The sequence below is a fragment of the Lissotriton vulgaris genome, chromosome 7 (assembly GCF_964263255.1).
Source record: "Lissotriton vulgaris chromosome 7, aLisVul1.2, whole genome shotgun sequence".
NCBI classification, from domain to species: Eukaryota; Metazoa; Chordata; class Amphibia; order Caudata; family Salamandridae; genus Lissotriton; species Lissotriton vulgaris.
Genome location: NC_141695.1, coordinates 1,536,788,365 through 1,536,807,294, shown reverse-complemented (window position 1 = coordinate 1,536,807,294; position 18,930 = coordinate 1,536,788,365).

Sequence of the window (18,930 nt, the reverse complement as noted above, 5' to 3'; positions counted from 1 at the left end):
TCAAGCCCCAACGATAATTATCGCTAAGCGCACTTAGCGCTAGGATAATTATTGCCGGGTAGCATGGATTTTTATCACTGAGATAGCGTGCTATTAGCAACTCTTATCTCAGAAGTGATAAAAATCCTCGCGCTGACTGCCAAGTGAGAGATTATCGCTGGAAAACCAATGATATTCTCTCAAAGTTTGGCATTAGCTTGATGATAGGGGCTCACAAACTTAGCCATGATATCCACCGTCGCTAGGATATCATGGATAAGTCAGGAAAATACCAGGTGTAAAAAAAGCAGCGCTAACCGCGGTTAGCGGTGATTTTTATCAGTAACAGGGTTAGCGATATCCTTGATAATAGGAGAAATGTCGCTTAACAACATTTCTCCTATTATTTTTCTCTGGAATGCCCCCTTTGCATCTCATTAGAGATGCAAGGGGAAGCGTAGAGAAAAAGGGTGCTAGCATGCGAATTTGCGTGTTAGCACCCTGTTGCTGATAGGGAGATAATTTTATCTCTGCTTTCTTTGCTTTTAAAGCCAAAAAAGCAGAGATAAATCCCTTGATAATATGCCCCCCTATTCTAAACGTTGTCGGCCTGTCTTTTAACTGTACGAAGCCAGAGCACTAGGGACAGCTTTTTAAGGGGCCACACAAACATCAATACACTAGGTGCCACCAAGCTCTTTGCCGGGGCCGGTTTTCGGCCAAACCAACCCAAACCGGCCCCCACCCTTGCAGAGCACTGGGGGATTGCTATGGCCAGTCCGGCCCTGTCAGCGGTATAGGCAAAAGCAGCTGCAAGAGCAGATCTCCCTGCTTTAACTCAAGCATTTCTAGACTTCAAGTCCCGGATCAGATATGACCCGTACTGGAACTACATGACTGTATCTTGCGACAGAAAACTATACTTTCAATTTAGAGTGGGTACCTTGCCGCTAGGAGCTTTTACGAAGAGTTGGTCTGCTGAGGCTACCAACATCTGTCATTTATGACAGTCCCAGACTGTGAATGTTCTACATGTCTTTTTTATTTGCCCTGCTTATGCCTGTCCGCATAAATTTTGGCTGGCTTCCATCTGTATGTAAATATGTCATTGTAACCACTTAGACACTCTTCATATACTGAGGTTTGACTGCTTGTTAATATATATACTGTGGCACACTTTTTGAAAATAAATGTATCCAAAAGTAACATTTTAATTTTGAAAAGTTCTAAAAGTAGAAAATCTTATAATTTTAATTGGCAAATCGGTCCTGAAAGACTGGAGGTAGTAGATTTATACCTCTATTTAGGGAAACTTTTGACAAGCAAAGCAGCTTGAAAAATAATCCCCACATTTCACACTGCTCTAGTAAAGCTACTTTGCATGCCAACGGCTTGCGCATTTTTTACAGCGCTATGGGTAGGAGACATTTAGTTCATTTATTGACGGTTTTTAAAGCAAAAATCCCCTCAACCCTGCTTTATGCGATAGAATCAATCCCTGTTAAGGACTGGAGTGTTTTGGACAAGGTTGAAGGCCAGATACTACGAAAAATATGTAATTTTACCACCTTAGTTCCAACGGCAGCAATCAGTTTGGAATTTGGTTTGATAAGCTCCTATAATCAAGGCTTATCCAGGGTTCTACGTTGGTGTTATCAGCTAAAACATAGTGACCCTGATTCACTAAGAGGTGTCTTAAGCCATGAACTCTTTGACGTTAAGGCAGGTAATTACTCCTTTTACCGTGATTTCTCTTTGGCGTTAAAAGTCTTTAGTATACAAGAAGAATCAGTACTTACCCTTCCATCATTAGGATTTAAGTCTCTCCTAAAAGCTCTGAGTGGCAGAATTAGTTTCGATAGAGACATTCAATCCTGTAACTCTAAAGAAAGATTAAAACTAATAATTAGGACAAACTCTACGAGAACTGCACAAAAATATTTATTTTGGAACTTATAACACAGCATTCGTCGCTTACTTATTTTAGGTCGTATGAATCTTCTGCCCTTAAATGACCTTACAGCAAACTGGTCTCAAAATCCGAATAATGGGAACATTTGTAATTTGTGTATGCTGAGCAATCAGACTCTGGACCATGTTTTGTTTGTATGTCCAGCATTGGCATTGAGCCATTATCGTTGTCTCCGTCCGATGTTTTTACAAAACTCCGTTAAAAACGTAGCATAACCTTGTAATGATGTTTCTATAAGATTGTGTAAAAAATGTAGCACCAACCTGAGATTATCAACTTTGAACAGAAAACGAAGCAGTGGGATTAAAACGTTTTAATTTCTCTTGCTTTTTTAGTACACTTTTCAAACGGGTGGTTATCCCCTTAGCCAGCCTTTTAGCTAGCTCTCCATCTGTAGAAGTCTTTAGTTTTATTAATTTGTATTTTGCACATTGATAGGCAGCTATTAACTGCTACTTTCTCATAATTAGGGTTAGGTTGCTTTATGCTTCCCACTATGTTCTGTTGTTCATTCTAAAAACGTATATGCAGTGGAATTCAGGAGGTTTTTCTCTTGTGAGCTGGTTGCTACTGAATTGCCTTTTGCACAGGTCTGATTATGCCCATGTTTTATTCTGTCTCTAATTTTAAATTGATTCTCTAGTTGAAATGGAACTTTTGTTTTTTATTAAATGAACTGTCAGCATACATAATGTCCAATTTATCATCCTAGGAGTTATAATGTGGAAAATCTCAAGCACTGTATGATCAGGTTTTTTGATAATATTGTTTGTTTCTTCTTATCGAAATTTAGCTAATCGAAGACAAGCTCCTGATAAATTTCATGATGGTTTGTGATTATGCTTGTTATGTGTTTCTGTTTTATTTGTAATTCTACGAATGCATTTTATGTGGACCTCCTATGAGTTCCAAATCTTTAATAAATATATTGAATTGAATTGCTTGTTAATATATGTCATTCCACCATCTACATTCTAAGGTGCAATGTGAATTCTGCATAGGAAACGTTTTTACTCTGATTAAATAAGGATTATTATATCCCTCTAAATAATAAATCTGTACTTTTAATCGCTATTTTATTGAGAATTTTACATTATTTATTGGGGTAGCTATATGTGTCATTTTGTACCGTTTGAACCGTTTGAAAAGTATTTTTAACATTCTAACTAATGTTTTATTTTATTTATGATTAAGATATGTCCATGGTCCATAATTTTGACCTTCAAAAATCTGTTTGTTGCTCCTCCTGTTGCCTCATTAGATTCGATGGAGCTGCCTTTTAATACCCAGCCACTTTGGTTAGGAATGTTTTACTTCTTAATCTAGAGTTTGTGAAAGGTCACTTGTGTTTATAATTCGACTCAGTGATTATTGTGGTATATTTTGCATTGTTTTGCCTTGTCTGTCTTGCTAGTAATACTTTCATGAGAAACATTTTTGCTTCAGTAGTCAATGAGCGACGGGGAAACCGCGTGGCCAAAAATCTAGCTTCTGGTTGTTAACCCTGTAGCAAGGTCAAGCTATATCAAGTTATTCGACCCAGAATGGAGAATAAGACATGAGTTCAGGTACTTCATAAAAATGTACATTGAATTTTGTTTCAGGTGTATTTTATGGTATTAGGGCCTTATTTATGAAGGACTTGCGCCGCCGGTGCGTTACTTTTAACATGGGAAAAAGTGACGCACCGGCGGCGCAAGTCCTTCATAAATAAGGCCCTAAGTATGTTTCATTATGGCATGTTTTTTCAGTTCTGTTCTGTCATGTGACCTGAGTTTTATGAAGCATAGGCTCACTTATGAGAAACATTTGCTATGTCTCTAGGGGAGGCACCGTTCCACCTGATCAAAAAAACAATGTCTGCTCTGTGGAATTTTTCTAAGGAACATAGCTGGCCGCGTCCCTTCAAAGAACAGTCTTAGTGCACTGCTACCCCCTTACGGACGATTTGGGTAAAGCATCTCTTTTTTCATGTGTTAATTGTTCCCCAATACAATTCAGTACTGTTTCTCTATTAATATTGTTTTTGCAATAACTTTTGATTCTTCGATTCGGTTCTTACCATTGTCAAAAAGTTCGCTTAGTAGAATCTGGTCCTTTACCTAAATCTTCTCAGGACGTTTAAGGCCTTTGTGTTTAAATGTTTTGTTTATTTTCCTATTAAAAGCAACAAGTATGCATTTTTTTCTTGGACTTCACTTTTCACTCTAGCCATGCCTGAACAGAGGAGATAAAGCCCCTGGAAACGTGATCAGAAGAGCCACGTTCTAACGTGGGAGAACTGTCAAAAAAGGTGTTTGTGAGTGTAAGTGTGTATATTAATCACAGAAAGCCGCCAACGACGTACCCTCTAACCAGTATTTTCCTACTTTTTCAGCTAAATGAAAACGTGTGTTTTGACTACTTTTAGACAATGATCTCTCGCTTATCAATATCATTAGCACTTTGTTTTGAATCCATGGTTTCAATGTGTATCATGTTGTATTTTAGGGTTTAGCTACTTAATATGTTGGCATTGTTAATTGTCTAACCAGTTTGTTCACTCATGTGTGTGGGAGCTGGATTTCTCAGCCCATATTTTGTTAGAATGTCATTGAAATACATCTTTAATGCCTTCCAGATGACCTTTACACCTCTAGAAATTCTCCCCTATCTGAGAAAATGCATGTTCTTCAGGTATAAGATGCTCATCTAACCAGAAAACAAGCAGCTTTCAAATGTCCATCTTCCCTCTGCAGTTCTCAGAGTTTGACTTTGCATTGATTTATAGGAAACCCTTAACGTGTCCTAGTAACTGTGTGTTTGCATTATTTTGGAATCACTTTGTTTTTGTTGATAGTAAGACTCATTAAGAGAGGTAATCTTTTAGTGGTAGTGTGTGCCTCAATTATTTCCTATCCAATAGTAAGACGACTTATTGTACACATTTTGTGTGCCCATTAGCAGGGTGATGTCATGAACCAACCTAATGGAGTGGCAAAAAGATTAGTAGAAGAAAAATTAGAAAATCTCTAGAGTTGTATGTGGTCTCTATCTGGGGCTGAGCTGAATAGCTCTGTACATGTTTGCAGTTCTGAAGCAATGTTTAAGATCAAGGGGCCTCATTTATGAGCCCTTGCGTCACGTTTACGCCGCCGGTGCGTCACTTTGTGTGAGGCACCAGTGGCGTAAAAAATGCGCCTTGTTGAGCCATATTTACAAAGTGACGCATCTAGGTAGATGCATCACTTTGTAACCCCCTGCGCCACATTATACCTGCGCCAGGTATAATGTATGCAAGGGGGCGTATTGACGCAAGAAAGGTCGTAGAAGTGACTCAGTGAAATCTATGAGATTTCACTGCGTCACTTCTAGGACGCCATTGCGTTAAAATCTTGCGCCTGTCTCACAGCAGGCGTAAGACTGACGCAGGCCCTTTCACGTGGGGCTTGCCCCATGTCATAGGACGCATTGCTGAAGTTGCGTCACTTTTGTGACACACTCCAGCAATGCGTCACTTTTGATCTTACAGATAAGTCAGAAATACTGACGTATCTGTAAGTCCTTGCGCAATGATGCGTCATATTGTAAATATGACGCATCATTGAGAGCGCAAAGAGGGTGCAATGAAAAGTGACGCATTGCTGTTTTCTCGCAGCAATGCGTCACTTTTCATAAATGAGGCCCAAGGTTTAGAACATCTCAATTGGCCACTTATTAGCTGCTGTGCACACAAATCTTGTTTCTGTGTCTAACAAATAAACTCATTGTGACAGTGTACTGATCTCTATGTGAAGTCTTTATTTCAAAAAGTTCTTCCATGGTTCATCATAGCCACCTTTATATGCTGTGGTAAGATTCACTTTGACTTACACCCTGGATGATGGCCCGAGTGCCATCATGCCATGTCGTCATGTCAGTCAAGCTCTGACACAGTGCCACCTACCGTATCACATTTAGAGATACCCGTCTGCGTGGGGGAGATTTCCAAACCTTCACAGAAACCACTGCTATGGCAATTGCTTAGAAAGTTGAAGAGTATGCAGAATGAGTATCATGTTTGTTGTTGTGGCTCAGTAAAGTTTTTTTGTTCAAGAATAAACTTTCAAAGCAGGAGATTTCTTCTTGAAAAACAAAATAATCGATGGCCTGGCAAGATGAGAGTTTTTTCCCTGCAACTGGAAGGGGTGAGGGGATTCCCTTTATGGGGTCAGTATACTGTGTATCAAGATCTCGGTAATACAAATCTAATGACAGTCGACACACCCTGAATAGGACTTGTCAAGTCACTAACACCTGACGACTGTGTAGTGGATGAACTGCCACGTCAGCGGTTTCAAGTGGTGGAGCCAGAAGAGGCTCCTCTGTTGCAAGCACTGCATCTCTTCCGACACTAGGAGCCTCATTAATGAGGATTTGACATAGGTCAGCTCAGCAAGTCACTTTGCTACGTTGTCCTAGGTCAAAGTGAAAGAGGAGCAATGCATTGTATTTATCTAATACTTTCCTGTCCTTTGCCGTAGTGCTGGTGTAGTTTTGGCAGCCTAGCGCCATCCCAGGCACCCTTGCACCATGCTGCAAGGGTGCCTGCATTGTCGGTAGGAATCTTTTCATACAGGAAGGGGTAACTTCATGCACAAAAACAATCCTAAGAGGAATTTTCCTCTTTCTATGTGTGCTGCGCAATGCAGCGCACATGGAAAGAGTCACAATTGAGGAGAAATAAAGTTATTTCTCCGTGATACGCCTATCTTTGGGAGGTGTAAGTTTTTAGCACTTCTCCAGGTTTACATGATCATGCAAATCTACTGAATCATCAAATTCCATGGGTGTTGCTTGAGAAGACCCACTACAACACCCATGGAATGCCTTCCATGTGCAGAGTAAGGCACCTCAGCGATTTCTTCTACCTTGCCATAGTCAATGTCTATGAGGCCATTCAAAGCCATGCTGAGTGGCTTTGCATGACCTCATAGATATGATTTTGGGTTTGCTCTGCCGGAGCATCACAAAAAGTGAGGCTCCAGCAGTGCAAGGGGCTCATAAACATGCCCCATAATGGATCAAGGAGTGATGAGTTTGATTTAAGGGGAGAGGTGGCAATCCGGGAAATTCAGCCATACTGCCAAACTATAAATGATGCACCCAGTGTGGTCAACCCTGCATTGTATTACAAATTCTCCTTTTACGATGTTTCTATGGTAGGGTGTACTAGTTTACCCTATGTTCTACAATCACAGTTTTGTTCTTCAAATATCTGCATATGCATCGACTATATGTACTGTATCTGCACTGAACCACAATCTCCAATACCCTATCCAAGTACCGGTAGCAAATAAGTAGTAACTTTAGAGAGGCAGGAAAAGAGACACATTTTCTTTGTCAGTACCAGCATATTGTGATACCGTGATATATGTTCTCTTTTTCTATCTGCTATGGCAAAATATATGTCTTCTCCTTCATGATAACACAATTATCAGTTCAATTCTAGGCCATCTTAGCTAGCTGCTTTATTTTCCCCAGAGGACATCCTGATTTTCGTACGCCACACCTCAGCTGACATGAACATTTGCATTACGGATTTGTTTGTATCCCTTGTTCTAATGTCAGCAGTCTTGGTAAAATAATGAGATTTGATGTATAGTTCTGTCACATAAGGATATGTTCAAATCAGAGGTGACATGTCGTTAAATATAATATAAATTATATTTTACAACATAATATCTGTGCATTGTAACATTTACATTCTTGTAACAAAGTAAGGCCTTACAACTGACTATGTGCTGGGGAAAATACTCTATTTCTGTATCCTACCCATTAGTGCATAACTGCCTGCCACTTCCCTAAAAAATGAGGGTGAAGTCAGGAATTTAAGATGGTGATCTCACTAAGGGACATGAAGAATAAATGTGTTTTTTGAACGGTCATATACATTTGAAAAGTGGGTGGCCCCTTTAAAGTATGTGGTGGAATTTAGTTTTCGAGGCAAGTAAACAGAAGTAAAAAGAGGGTGATGGTTGTCAAATGCAGGTGACTTGGCATGTATTTTAGGGTAATGTGTTAAATGGGTTAATAAGGAGTAGGATGCCTTGATTTTGACAATAAGAACAGTGGTACTTTTCAGCAGGGTTGCTCTCTGCTTGTTTGGTTTGTGATAGAACCTTTCTGACAAATTTACTGTGAGGACCTGAAAGCTCTAACTTCTCTCAAGTGAGCAGGTGTTGATTGTGGATCTGAATGTCCAGAGGGATCAGGCACAGTAAGACTTAGGCTCTGAAGTTGTTGGAAAATACCAATATCCTGTGATAAGATATTGAATCAATGAAGTAAATATCCTATTATCTGAATTTTGGCTTTAGAAATTAGGTCTTGAAATACTAATTTCACAATTCCTGATGGCACCATAATCCACATTCTTCGCTTTTTTACCACTTTTAAAGAATAAGGGGCAGCCACTTACCCTGGGACATGGTGTTATAAACCATTTTAGGACACTATTGTAATTTTCCCGACTCCTGCCCTTATATAGGTATAACTCACCATATCCTTATATAGGCATAGAAATCATAACCATACTTTGTGGAGAAGTGTGGCTCAACGGTTAGAGGCGGCAGACCCGGAGGCAGAGGTCGGCCCGGGACCAGGGTTCAATTCCCGATGCGGCCGGGCGCAGGACCAATGTCAGCAGGCCCGATAAATCTCACCTCGGTGCCACTCTAACCATGGGGTCCCACACTGCAACTCTGGGCAATAGCTTGCTTAATCTCCACTCCGGCCCCATCACCGCCGGGGATGCCTGGCTGCACCTTGGCGATGCCCAGTAAAGGGACCATCTCACAGGGAAAGCCAGGACAGGTTCCCCAGTGGTACAGTGCTGGGACGCCTCTGGGTAACCACGTGCTCTATAAATCCAACATTCATTCATTTAGGCTTAGCTCATGCAGTCCAAATACGGCAGGGCTACTTCCACTAGTTCCGAAAATCTATAAATGATTTCTTGGAAAACTCGGCTTCAGCAGCTAAGGGACTTTCCCTTGCCCGAGAACTGACTTGTCCAAGAACTCATGGAGTTTTCAAAGAACTGAGGGGCATATTATCAAGGGGGTTTATCTCCACTTTTTTGGCTTTAAAAGCCAAGAAAGCGGATATAAACTTATCTCCCTATTACCTAGCTGTCGCTAACACCAGTTAGCGACAGCTAGTAGGAGATAGCGACCATCTTAGGCCCCACTTTGCATGTCAGTGATATTTATCACTAATGACATGCAAAGTGGGCGTGCCAAGATGTTAGCGACTGGAAACAGTCGCTAACATCGCTATCTCCTATTACCAACTTTTGGAGATATTCGCGCTAAGCGCGAATATCTCCAAAAGCTAACACCTGCCCTGAGCAGTTCTTAGCCATGTTATCCAATGGGAGGTGGATAACATGGCTAAGAGCATTAGCTCGGTAATGCATGAATATCGCTGACTTTTCAGCGATATTCATGCATTGCGGACGATTTTTATCGCATTTGCGATAAACCTTGGTAATACCAAGGTTTATCTGCGATAAAAATCGCCGCAGCTCAGCGGTAAATTTTTGTCTCTAACCAAGCAATAGCGATAATTATCGTTATTGCTTGGTAATATGCCCCTGAGAGTCTTTAATGACGTTATTATGTCCACCTTTACGTCAAACTCGGCAACTTCAAGGTATAAATATGCCCACACTTGCCCAAGCAAACACACGGTGGTTTGGAGCAGTTCGACTATCTACTTGCCCGACGCGCCCTGCTACCGCAAGTGCCAAAGGAAGCCGACCCTCCAGCAGATGCACTGAGAGTGACCTTGTCTTTTCTCCTGACGAGAAATCCAGCTCCAGGGTTTCCAAGCTACCCTTGTGGGTTGTTGGGAAATCGAGTCCCGAGACTGACCTTCTTCATTCTAAACTAAGGTACAGAGCTGGTTAGACCCTAAGAGAAACCTTGGACAGATTCTTGGCAAAAGAATACTACATTTATGCTACACCTCACTTACTTCTTCCCTCGTACTAAGCTTAGGTTAGGTACACCGGGGTAGGCGTATTTTAGATGCACCAGTTGAGTACTTTTAGCCTCTGTTATTTATGTATGTATTTATCTAGGGTTTAGGAACCATACAATGCTCTTACAGTATTATTTTATTCTACTATTTATAATGTATGCATTATATTTTACAACCATTTTCATGATTGTAGCAGTTCATTTCGTATGCTTGAGAAAGAAGACTGTTCAATAAATCCTTTTATTGAAAAGAGCTGTCTATCTATTTCTCTGCACCTCTGGTGAAACAAAGCATGCACAATTGACTGAGTGAAATATCTATCTATTGTTTCCACGCCTCTGAAGATTAGTTTTATCTTCGGGAAATAAAGTTGTCATGTTTATGCAGTTCTCAGAAACAAATCCCTTCTTGTGAATTCGAGAAAGTTTCTAGTGACCTCTGAGCTAGCTGGCACACACAATTAAGTCTAGCATATTCGATAGAGACCTAGTAGACATCAGTCCTACGTCACATCTATAGGATATACTATTACAATGCGCAGAGCCTATTGGGAATATAGGAACTACACTACAATGGGAAGGACAAATATTTAAGACACACATGGCCCCTATGGGGTAAGTGTAGCCCTTGACTTTCACGGCAATAGGTACAAAAACCTTCAATAGAAAGATTTAGACTCAGATTTACAAATGTATTTATTAATTCATGAAGAAATTATCTTATCTTAAACAAGAACTTAATTTTAGTTCGGAAAAATACTGTTTTATTATGTTTTGGCACTCCAAAGAGGACCGCATAAGTACATCCAAAAATGACTGTGCACAACCTATACAAAGCCACTAGCATTAAAATGGTACAAATTTGTAAAATATCAGGGTGGCACATGGGCTTGGTACCATGATCTCCAGTAAGTACTGAATGCAAATGTATGTATGTATGTATAAACCATTTTATAGCGCGCTCCGTTACTTGAGAGTATCCTGGCGCGGGTACAGGAGAGGCAGACAGCAAAACAAAAAGAAAGCATCTTAGCTTACACTCTTGAACAAATGTGTTTTCAGGTGTTTTTTTAATTCAGCCACTGAAGGCATAGAGCGCAGATGGAGAGGGAGGGCGTTCCAGGCCCGAGCCCCGATCACGGAGATCGATTGGCCACCGAGTCTTGCTCGTTTGAAACGGGGAAGGTACAATTTGAACAGAGTGGAAGATCTGAGGGTGCGTGCAGGGACATAGCTGGTAAATCTCTTTCTCAGATACAGGGGGCCTTGATCGTGAGTAGCACGAAACGCAAGCACCAGGGATTTAAACAAAATGCGTTGTGCAACAGGAAGCCAGTGGAGCGTGCGTATCTCTGCACGGACGCTCTTCCATCTAGGGATGTTAAATAATAGACGGACAGCCGCATTCTGGATAATTTGCAGGCGTTTCACCAGATAGGCCGGAATGCCACTGAACAGTGCATTCGCGTAGTCCAGCCTTGCCAGTATAAGTGCCCGAGCAACCGTCTCCTTAGCATCCCTAGGGAGCAAGGGGAAAAATTTGCGGAGCATTCTCAGAGTGGCAAAGCAGGTGCCTGTAAGTTTTTTAATATGGTCCTCGAATCTGAGATCCTCTGTGAACCAGATGCCAAGGTTTTTGGCAGGTCTCCCCATCTCTTTCGGGCTGGGAATGTTTGGAGGCCATAGTGTGTTTTTGAACGAGGGGGGGAAGGAACCATAGAAAAGCACTTCAGATTTTTCCTCGTTGCATTTCAACTGGGCCTGCGTTAGCCAGCAAAATACAGAGGACAAACACAGATGAACTGCCGACGTATCCAAATTATCGTCTGGCCAGGTGAACAGCAGTTGGGTATCATCTGCATACCCTATGATCTTAGCCCCAAACTGTTCTGCCAAATAAACCAGGGGGGTAATATAGACATTGAACAGTAAGGGGCTAACAGTGGACCCCTGCGGGACCCCTGTAAGCAATGGTTTAGGCTCAGAGGCGTGAGGAGGCATCCAGACCTGCTGGGTCCTGTCAGATAAAAAAGAGGACAGCCAGTCTAAAACAACCCCCCCAATGCCAATGGCCGACAGCCGGCGGAGGAGGAGCTCATAAGGGACGGTATCGAACGCGGCAGAGAGGTCCAATAAAATTAGGACCGCTCTGCCGCCTCCGTCTAGGCAGTCCCGAATCGCCTCGGTCATCTCCACCAGCGCCGTCTCAGTGCTGTATGCTGCCCTGAAGCCTGATTGAGCAGGGTGGAGGGCATTGGAGGCTTCAAGAAAGCTCTCAAGTTGTTGAAGAACTACCTTCTCACAAATTTTCGTAAGTGCCGGTAAAAGGGAAATGGGCCGGTAGTTTCCGGGAACCGACGCATCCAGTCCTGGTTTTTTCAGAAGCGGCAGCAGTTTGGCCTGTTTCCAAACTGAAGGCACCTCGCAAGTGCAAATGCAAAAGATTTCAATTCAGTAATACAGTGCAAAATTTAAACAGTACAAATAACCATGGGGCACATGCATCAAGGTATTTTGCGAACGCAAAAAGTGCGATTCGCACAAATCAGCTGTTTGTGATTGCAAAATGGCCATTTGGAATGCATAAACGTTTCTGGTATACGCAAGTTAAGTACTCGTAATTTCTTGAGATTACCTAAATTGCAAATGTAAATAGGGAATCACAATTTGCGATTCCCTAATGAATATGCAAGAAGTCTTTCCTAAATACAAACTGTGCATTTAGGAATCGCTAACTAGCATCAACTTCAAGTTGATGATAATGTGTGCATACTTTGAAAAATGCACAATAGTGCATTTATCAAAGCGCCATGTGTCACACACATGCCCCTAGGGCATGTTGTGTCTTACATGTGGACCTTTTTTTGTTGGGGGAGCCTCAGGGGAGCCTTAGGCCCCTGGACACAATTTCCTTTGATTTACCTAATTTGTGATTACCAATTAAGTAATTGAAATTTAGGCAATGCAAGACTATTCCCATCTATGGGCCTTGAGGGCTATAGGAAAGGATAGAGTCACAATAACAAATAGAAATTCCCTAATTGTGTTTAGCGGTCTTAAGGAATTGTAATTAGAGAATCGCTATTTGCTGCCAGTTTTGTTGCAATGTATTTTGTGCTTATCAAATAGCTATTTCTTAAAAATCGCTATTTGGTAATTGCAAAATGAAATTTGACGCATGTGCTCAAATGTATCCTAATACAGTATCAGAATAAATAACACAAAATAGGCAAATAAAATACTGTATAAATGAAAGAAAGATTCGGTTAGCATTATGAGGCAATGCTAATATAGTACTTCTATTACAGGATACATAATCATTAAAGTGCCCCAAAACTGTGCAAATTATTACAAAGTTGAAACAAGGTACAAAAAAAGCAATAGTGCACCCAACACTATTCATACCAATCAAGCATCAAGATTTATTCATTAACATATGAGTTACAGTTTCAAAAAATATTTTCAAAGAGCCTATGCTACACTCATCAAATTAACGCAAAACCAAAAACCTTTTAACACAAAATTGACAATATAAAAACTCATTTAAAAGATAGTTTAGAAGAGTTTAAAATTAAAAAAAGTTTGTACAATCAGTTTTAGTTCAAAGTGCAAATACGCATTGGTGAGCTTCTGCTGCTGAGGTTATATTATACTTTATGAACAATGGTTTTAACAACTGATGACGCAGTGAATGACGGAAGGAACATACAAATGTCACATGATTTAGATCTTGAAGTTAACTCATACAAAGATCACAGAGCCTCTCATCCCTGATTATACCTTCCTAAGATCCAGTAACAATTTGTAGTGGAAGCAAATATAATCTTAATATTAAAACTATTCTACGCACACCATGGGAAGGTTCCATAAAGCATACGGTTTGCGGTTGCGTTTTTTTTACAAATACTGCTCTTTACAACGATTTCATTTTGTGGTTGCTGAGCACAAAGTGGGCTATCCCTTTTCTGACTTACTTCATAGATTGATTTTTTTAATCAGGTTTTTTAAGAGAAGCTTGAGGAGAGGTGTCAACGCATTCTGACCAATTTCAAACATATCCAAGGCTTTTGAATAATTTGAAACAAGGGCATTTCTTTCCTTCAAGATGTAAAATATTTCATGTTTTAATGACACATATATGGAACCCGGGTCACTATTCAATAAGTTGTTCTCCCACTTCAGCACAGCTTCCATAGCAAACAAAGTTGTAGAAAGAAGTCCAAATTCAAGCCTTAGGCAATTAGGGACAGCCAGATGGTCCAAATTGCATTTGTGATAAATATGCCCTTCAATGTTCGAAAAAAGGACCAGTGCCTCTCTTCCGTTACGTCACACACATAACTAAGTGAGGGTAGAATTTTAATCTTATTTACTGTGAGAACATAGATAAAGTGACTTTGCCCATATATGAATAGCTGAGGCCTGGAACATTGCCTTACTTCCACACCAACTATTTTGATCTTTGTGTAGACATTTACTAGAAAAACCCCTACCAAGGTATGGATAAAACTTCATCACTACCAACTTATCATTCCTCAAAAACCACTAAAGACTTTTTCTAACTCTACGCCGAGACCTAAAAAACATAACTTTGCTCTTAGAAATGTTTAGTTTTAGGAAATGTTCATCATAATAAATTCCTAATGCAGTAAGACGCCTCTGTAATCCTATTGGGTTTAATCCAGAATGCCAATGTCATCAGCATAAAGTAGAGAACTTACATTCATTGATGCCAATTTAGGCTAATCCCCCTTTGTCTGTCCAACTCTACAAGGTAACTCATGAGTGTAAATAGAGAAAAGAAGGGGCACAAGTAAGCACTCTAGCTTCAAGCCATCATGTGTCTCCACTTTACTGGACAAACCCTGATTCCCTCCATCAGGACCTAAGTCCAAGAGAGCAGGGGAATAATTAACCAAGGGAGATGAGTCAGAATCGCTAGTGCAGACAATTTCCTCCACACCATCCCACTGTCAACCCTTTTGAACACTGTAGAGAAATTGATACAGGCACAGTATATAGGAATGCCTTACCCCAGAGTACTTTTCAATCAATTTTATAGAGCCTTGATATTAGCTAGGGGTCAGCAGTTCTTATGAAAGCAGCCTGCTCAGTGTGGATAACGTTATTACCAAAAGCCCATTCCTGGATATGAAGCAGAATACTTTTGGCAAACAATTTCCCAATCGCATCCCATAGGACGATCTACCTATAACCAGTGGGAGAGGTTTTAGGACCTTTTGGGTATAAGGGTACAATAGCACTTTCCTTCCAGGATGACAATATAAGCCCAGTCGATAAAAGTATTCAAACATAGGACACAAGATATGAGCCCATGTAAAGACTACTTGTTTGATAAGAGATATTGGAAGCTCATCATGGCCCATTACTCCTGAGGACTTTGCACTCTCAATAATACCCTCTATCTCCTTACAGGAGGGCGGGTCATATACAAGTAGTCAGCCTCAACATCAAGCTCCAACTGGATATTGCAGCTGGAATTAGAGGCATATCATTGCGAAACATATTGAGTCCACTCTTCATTAGAAATGGGAAAAGCCTTACTCTCAACTCTGGAATCACAGTACTGAGCTAATAAAGTCCAATATCTACGTGACTCACAAGAGTAGGCATCTTCTCTCAAATTAATCCATTTCATATCCTCCTCCTACCTACATTCAGACGCCTTCAGTCTAGTTCTTATGCACTCCAACTGGTTCATTTCCCTTTGCCTCGATAATGACGGCAACTTAAACTGTTACCTTACCAAGGAATTATTATCACGGTTTGCCTTTTTTACTACCTAAGAAAAATTCATGGGAGGGTTAGCCCCAATACTTTCAACTTTACTCGTAAAGGTCTAAAAGGGGACAGCTGCTTTTCAAACCAGGGGATAGGATTATATGAGGAAGTCTCAAACAAACCTAAACTCAATGTTTTCATACCAGAGGCTAAATCTCTATATATAAAAACGAAAGTATGTCTGTTTGTCCTTTATGCATTCCTTCACCATTCATCCAATCGCCATGAAACTTTGGGAAGTTGTTGAGCACACTCCTGCGAAGGTTTCTGGCCAAAAAAAAACAAATGAAAAATAAATAAATAAATAAAACAAATTGTTCAAAGTTGTTGGATACACTCCTGCGAAGGTTTCTGGCAAAAAAAAAAAAACAACGGTTAAATATCTGCCCCCCGGGCTCCCTAGGCCCTGATGAGCTTCCAATATTGAACATTTACAGTTTACGGTGTGACTCGCTTTTGCAATGACCATCAACAAGGACAATCGCTGCAAGTATGTCGACTACATTTGGAAAATCCGTGCTTCTCACATGGACAACTGTATGTGGCCAGCTCACGCGTCGGAAAACCTTCTGATTTATTCGTGTACGCACCAGACGGAAAAAAAAATACTGTGTATCCACAAGCACTCGAATAAATAAACAGAATTAAAACAACACTTTAAAATGTTTTCCTTATTAAAAAATGAATAGGTTTCAATAAAAATGACACAATGTAAATTGAATGTTATCATAACAAGTTTCCTTAAATTTCCTTTCTTCTGAGATCGCAGCAACGCACGACGAGTAGGCTAGTTCATTATATTATTACAAGAACAAAAAGTGTGCCCATTCGTTTTAGTATAAACTCCAGTACCTTTCCTGAAATTCCATGGGTTGAGCACATTGAACTCAAAATCAATGACTGCAAAAAGAATACCATCTCCTAGGTCCATCCTCATTACCTCAAATTGAGTACAGGCTCCAAACATTTGTTAATATATCACCATGTAATTAATTAATTATGTTTGCTCTTGAAAGGAGCAAAAATGAAAGAAGCCTGGGAATCCTCTGGAAATCTGCCATTTAAAGCATTGAGTTAATTTAATATCAAGCTGTCTAAAAAACATAGACCCCGCCTATCTTGTCTAACCTTTCCAGCCAAAATAGCCCCTGGGATACACCATACCTCTTCCAGCTCTGATTTTTCAAAGGTCACACAGGCAGAGTTCCGAATTTTAGCAATAACATCCCTCACAATGAAGATTAAAAAGCAATGTTCTGAAACATATTGTTTACGAAAGAGAGCATAGAAACAACTAGATCATCATAAAAATCTGCCATGGGGGATGTAGACATTTCACAACAGAAAAGTTGAATACAACTGTCCTCCACATTGGGACAGAGCTCATTTCAAGCAAAGACATAGTTATGAAGAATGAACAAATACCTTAGATTCCAATTTATGTCGCTTCTCAATAAAGTAGCGATGCCTCACCCGGGTCGTCTTTTACTGAAGGTTCTGCCAAGACTAAATAAACAAAATTCTCATACTCAAAATAGGCGCATATCCAAGTTTCCTGCAAGAAAACAATCAAAGGAAAGAGACACGCTATAGCATGTAATTTAGAGTTTGACTGTCCCAGGCCTGTAGTATTCCAAGAAGGGATGCCTCTGGAACATAGGACGTTTTTTACTACTTTTTGTAATATGCCTGATACCCAACCTATGGGTGTTAACTCTTCTCTCATCCCAGACTCCGCAGCACACAGGTCCTTATATCCCTCAATATTTATCACTCTTTTTCAGGTGTCCCTGCCAAGGGAGACTCTGATATCCTTTAAACTTACAGCCCACCTTCTGCTGTCTAACTCCTGAGTGACTTCCTGAGAGTTCAAACTTAGGCTATTCAACTTAGGATCAACAATATTCTTTAATGGAAAAACATTGATACTTCTTTTGCAAAAATGATTCACATTGACTAAGATCAACATTTCAACTATCCTAGAACTAAATCTAACTCTAGAGCTTGGGAGGGGAGCAAGGGAATCCTAATACACACGATCAATATCTCTACTTGTTACCAGGCTCAGTGACTCCATTTCCAATAAAAGCTGCAAGATAAAGCTTCTATTCAATGAGCCGAGTTTACTATCAAATAGGGAGACAAAATTCAAAGTATTCAAGCAATTACCAGAATCAAAAATCCACTCTTAATTAATATTACGATTTGATCCAGACCCCAAATAAGGCAGCGTCCCAATGGTAGAAAAGGGGATGCCTCACCATTAGGGTTCGAGTTGACTTGGAAGCGGCACTTGAAAACAGGTCCTCACAATGGTAATTGCCCCTCAGGGACCCTCCCACCCTCTTGTGCCCTTCTTCCTCAGTGTTTTAACATTCACAATCCCATACCCAATTTACTTTTTCCCATGATCCACTTTTGTGCCACTCTGATTTTTAAGAACAATTACCCCTATATGGAGAACTAATCCCTTCTCCTGCTATTGGCAATTTGATATTTATACTTCTGATATCAAGGTAAGGGGATGCATGCTGGTTATTTCAGGAAAATCAGGCTCCAGTCCTAAATGTGTGGAGACATTCTTCGATACTTCAACTATGAGAGGCTGATTGAAGGACGCAGACTCTTCCAAAACATTTGGAAACCAAAGTTTTTGGGACTTGCATTTCACAATATGCCGAGTTCTTCTCTTTTTGCCCTTCAAGCGTTTTCCTATAGTACCTCCTGAGGGAGCCCCCTTCACAGGAGAAACACTATTTGAAGGAACCCTCAGAGAGTCAACACTGGCACGATCATCTTGGGGTAAGGCAAAAATCAGATAATTGAGTAGAGGATTCTCAAAATCACATACATTGGTACTTTGGACATCTTAACACATCACTCTGACAAATGTTTAAAAGAGGGAGTTCTGAGAAGTTGGCCTGATATATAATGTTCACTATTCTAGTGAGCACTTTGTATCAGTCCAAACAACCCTTATGGTGATTGGTTGTAAGTCAACCTTATAGACCAGCTATCCTAGTAGCGTGGATACGAGCAGTCTTCGGGCTAAACTCTAGAGGGCGTGTTAAGCCAGCTGTTATACCATCACATATACCCCTTGAACACCAAGTGAAAGGACACCACACAAGTGTTATGAAAATAAACAGTGTATTTATTTAGATCACAACAGCC